The sequence below is a fragment of the Tamandua tetradactyla genome, chromosome 5 (genome assembly GCF_023851605.1).
Source record: "Tamandua tetradactyla isolate mTamTet1 chromosome 5, mTamTet1.pri, whole genome shotgun sequence".
NCBI lineage: Eukaryota > Metazoa > Chordata > Mammalia > Pilosa > Myrmecophagidae > Tamandua > Tamandua tetradactyla.
This window is the reverse complement of record NC_135331.1, coordinates 172,209,828-172,214,660: the sequence shown is the minus strand read 5'-3', so window position 1 is coordinate 172,214,660 and position 4,833 is coordinate 172,209,828. Positions and strand designations below refer to the sequence as shown.

The window sequence follows — 4,833 nt, the reverse complement described above, 5'->3', positions numbered from 1 at the left end:
TACTTCATGGTTGGGTAGAAGGGTCTCCAAGGCAATGGAATCCATGGCAACAGGGTAGAATGAAACCACTCAGTCCTCTGCTGCCAAAACCCTTTGGCCAGGCTGTGAAGAGCTTGGATGCATTAACTATGATTCAGTCCCAGCTATTATGAACCAGGAATTAGGTTGCTCATCTATAAATACCATAGGCCCATCATGCATATTCACTTGTCCTCATCCCTTGTCCCTGTAAACCAACCATTGGCCCTCTTTATCAATCACTCTGCAGTGAATATAGAAATCTGTGATGTAAGAACTAGTCACTGAAATTAGAATATTGCTAAAAATAAATAAACATGGTACATCAGTACATCATCATAATTCATAAAAAATTACATAGTTATCTAAAAAGTTCCTAATTTCTCAGATTTGGAGGGATGACTTTCTGATTTAAATATTGAACAATGGAATATGGATATTAACTTTTGATAGCACCAGACAATTCATTTTTCTATTTAGTAACTTATTTCCTTTTGGCAATAATACTTGACTCTATATAAAATTCCACTGTTTCAAGCCTGAATTACGTTTAACTCAGCTCTTGGACTTTATGTACAAGACAACATGCATTAATAGTATTCCTTCTATTGTTACTTTTGAAAATCAGTTGGCATGACAAAAGCTACATTTATGTGCCAATAATTGAACCAAATGCCTAGTTCCTTGCTGTTCTATAATTCAGATCAATATGAATACACTTTTTTTTCTGTACCATGGATTTCAATCCAGGGCTGATGGGAAGATCAGAGAGGTGGATCCCAGACTTTATTCCAACAAAGGGGAATGCAATTGTTAATGGGTCAGTGTCACTGCCCACTGTCTCCCCAGACATGGGTCTTTGAATTTGCAACCAGGCCCAGGCTTCCTGCCCTTCATAGAACCTTTCCTAGCCTTCATCTGACCTAAGCTTGAGTTGCTCTACAATGATCTTCCCATCCTGGTTCTGGAACTTGTCCTCTATAGTTTACTCAGGATCCTTCCTAGGCTTGTGGTGCCTCTATCCTCATCTTCGATCTTGATGAGTGTGGAGAACAGCCCTGGAGGGAACCCTTGTTGTGGTCCTGTACAAATAGGTAGCATGCAGGTAGTTCCTACTCCCAGGAACACCAACTCCACCTCAAACAGCAGCACAGCACTGTCAAGGCCCCAAGGATCCACTTTTCTGACTGTCAGATGTGGGAGGCAAATGAGCTGCCACTCCTTTCCCTATCTCACACACATGCTCTGCACGCTTCAGTCCAGGACCCCATCACCTTGTTGGTCCCCAGAGTTGCTTCTGAGAGGCAGGGACATATTCTTCAGAGAAGAGTGTGGTGTCATCCAGCAAACAGCAGTTGTAGGGTGTCTCAGTTTGCTAAAGGTGGAAGAATATAATATGCCAGAAGTGGAATGGCTCTTTAAAAAACGAATTTAATAAGTTGCAAGTTTACAATTCTAAACATCCAAACTAAGGTATCCAAGTAAAACATCCAAACAAAAGTATCCAAGGAAATATACCTTAATTCAAAGAAGGCCAATGGCTCAGAAACACCTCTGTCAGCTGGGTAGTCACATGGCCGGTATCTGCTGATCCCTTGCTCCTGGGCCACATTGCATTCAGCCTCTGTTCCAGTAGGCGTTCCTCACTTTGCTTCTCTGGGGCTGACTTTCATGTCTTGGCTCCCCTTGGCTCTCTCCAGGTTCTGGTTTGCTTCACATCTCATGGCAACTTCTGCTGGGCTCCAAGCATCTCCATATATCCATGCATCTGTTCTCTGCCTGTTGGCTCTGCTCTGAAGTTTCTGTAAACTCTTTCATTTATGAGGGTCTCCAAAATCTTTCCCCTTTTAAAGACTCTAATAAACTAACCAAGACCTACCTGGAATGGGGAGAATCACATCTCCATCTAATCAAAAGGTCACACCTAGAACTGGGTGTGTCACATCTCCCGGGAGATAATCTAAAGTTTCCAACCTACAGTATTGAATCAGAATGAAAAGAAATGGCTGTCTCCACAAGATTGAATCAGGATTTAAACATGGCTCTTCTGCAGTATATAATACTTTCAACTGGCACATAGAGTATCACACAAAGTCTCCAAGTTTGGCATTCTCATTGCATGTTTCAGGGAGCTGGGAGAATATCTTGCTTTTCCCTGGATCCGCAGGCTTGTGGAATTTGATGACATGGACAAAGAAGAACAGAATGGAGGACCAGGAAACTTTCTACAGTTCTTTTCTCCAATGCTCCCCCATGCACACACCTTGCAGCCCCTGAACCATCCTGGGGATGATGTAACCCTACCCTATGTAGTATTGTGGGTGTGGTTGTAGAAGTAACTGGAACCATACCTAACCATAGTAATTGGAACCATCCATCAGTGAGTCGTTATGGTAGCCACACTTGAAATCCTCTGCTACAGCCTCCAGAGAGAGCTGGGAGAATCCTCCAGTGTTTTTAGCTGGACAATGCCCTTCCAGTTGTAGATACAATGAATGTGGAAGACCAAGGAGACCTGCAGGGAGAGCACAGTCCCATAGCCTTTCTTGCCATAGGAAAGTAATGGAGGGATGATGATCTTCCTTTTCTCTCCAGGGCACATGGCCCAGCAGGCCCTGGCCTTAAAAGTGCCACTCCTAATATAGCTAGAGATGAAGGCATTCGGCACATGCCGTTGTGGTGGTAGGGACAAAATCAGGGTCCTGGGCCATGTGGGGGCATTGGGGTAGGTATAGCTAGATGTTCATTTGTGCAATGTCCTCCTTGTTCCACATATCCAGCAGGACCATGTCAATGTACAAGGTGTCAAGGGGAATTAGCCCCACATATTGGTGCTGCCATAGCCAAAGTGGGGGAAGTATGAAAAGGATCACCACTTGTTGACATACATACCCATGAGGCCTTGAATCCACACTGTAATGAGGTTCTCAATGCCAATCATGATGGTATCAAGATGCAGTGGTCATAGCTTGAGTCAAACTTCTTGCTGTCCTCAAAAATGCCATTTAGTGGTATGGAGCATGATCCTCCATCTGTACCTCCCAGGGACATGCCCTGAGGGTGCAAAACCTCTTGATGACCACATCTTCTAGAGGTCTTCAGCACAGCTAGCATGGCCTAGCCCCCTCCCCAAGTCCTGCATTAGTAGCAGCAACAGTGTGACTGGGCGGGGGGAGGGTGTTGTGGGAAGCATGGTGCCTGGAGATGGGAAGGTCAGTGGGCAGTGAAGGCAGTGAGGAAGCTATTGCCACCAAACTCCCCTCCTTCTCCCAGAGTGAGCTTCCCCCTTCTCGTTCTCCTTCCCTACCCTCACCTTGCTTTGCCAGCTGATCTACAGGGAATGGGGCCTGGGGAGACTGAGCTGGTCGCCTGGAGTGGGGGAGGGTGTGTTACACTACTGTTTGAGATTAACTCTATAAAAATTTTGTATAATTTGCCACTTTCATGGCATTATGCTAGCAACTGATAGAATTTACAGCTATGTTTCACAGACTTAAGTTCCATGAGAATATGTCCAAGTGGATATTGAAGGGGCCCACATAGAGAAGTTTAACCATGTGTTTGCAGAGTAATATCCTTGGCATCCCAGCTTAAGTTATAAGGTTTCTTAATGCCTCTTTTGGGGTCTTCAATAATCCCATTTATTTGGCAATGTGAGTGATCCAGAACTGATAATTGACCTTCAAATATTTACCTTACTGCCAACTGCGCAAAACAGCCATGTGAGCCAGAATTGAAAAAGAATGAGTATTTAACTTCATTTGAACTGGGAATTATTTTGGATACTTCTCATCCAAAGTAATCAGTTGTAACTTATTTAGGGGGCACTACAGTCATTGCACTGGCGTGTTTTCTGTGCTGCTTAATTAAGGTTCCCACTTAGAAAATTCTCTTCTATAAAAATCAGCTATCACTAGAATTCAGGAGAGAGAGAATAGAGACGTCTAATTCAAATTCAGCCAGAAAATCATCTTGCCAAGAGCCCCAAAGCCCTGTGTGGATTGTGTACATGGTAAGATCCCTGCAGGAATGCTGTACTCTGTGACTGGTGTTTCAATATATTGAGAAACTGCCCAGTACAGGGTAGGGTGGTGGGGGAGGGCTGTGAGATTCCACAACTCATGCCAGAAAAATCATCTTTTCTCCAAGTTACTTAACATTCACTTAAGAGTCATAGTCTCTCTCTCTCTCTCTCCATATATATATATGTATATATATATATATATATAAATGTGTGTTACTGGGTTGTAAAATAATGAAATAGAAAATAACCCTTATAAAAAGTAGAATAAGATTTTTGCAAAAACTCAAATAAAGTTATGTATGAATAGAAAGTATTTTATGCTTTCTTGATCTTTCACATGAAGATATATGGATCATGGAGAAACTACCTTGTAAATGCACATAATTCTGCTCCATTCCTTTTAAGAGCCTCATAATCCATTCTGTTTATAGCATAATCAATCTTACCAATTACTATTGATAAACATGTATATTGCTCCCAATTGTTAGCAGTTGTAAAATAAACACATTTACATATCTCTGCTTACATATGTAAGCAAGTATAAATTTCTAGATTGTAAATTGCCAAGTCAAAGAGAATATATATATGAAATACCATTAAGTAGGAAAACATAGAGTTTAAGATCTCAAACTCTGGTGCCAGAATATCTGAGTTTAAGTCCCATCTTCTCTGCTTACTAGTTATGTGATTTTTCTTTCTAGATAAGATATTTAATCTTAACATTACTTTATCATCTATAGAATGGGGGATAATACCAGCACTTACTTACAGATACACATAAATAATAAAGA

The 4,833-nt window shown here is 41.9% G+C and overlaps 1 pseudogene; it reads right to left on the bottom strand.

Annotated features, from left to right (window-relative positions):
• Positions 1 to 2,102: 2,102 nt before the first annotated feature.
• LOC143683390 (peptidyl-prolyl cis-trans isomerase FKBP10 pseudogene) lies at positions 2,103 to 3,211 on the bottom strand (annotated as a pseudogene).
• Between the last annotated feature and the right edge of the window lie 1,622 nt (positions 3,212 to 4,833).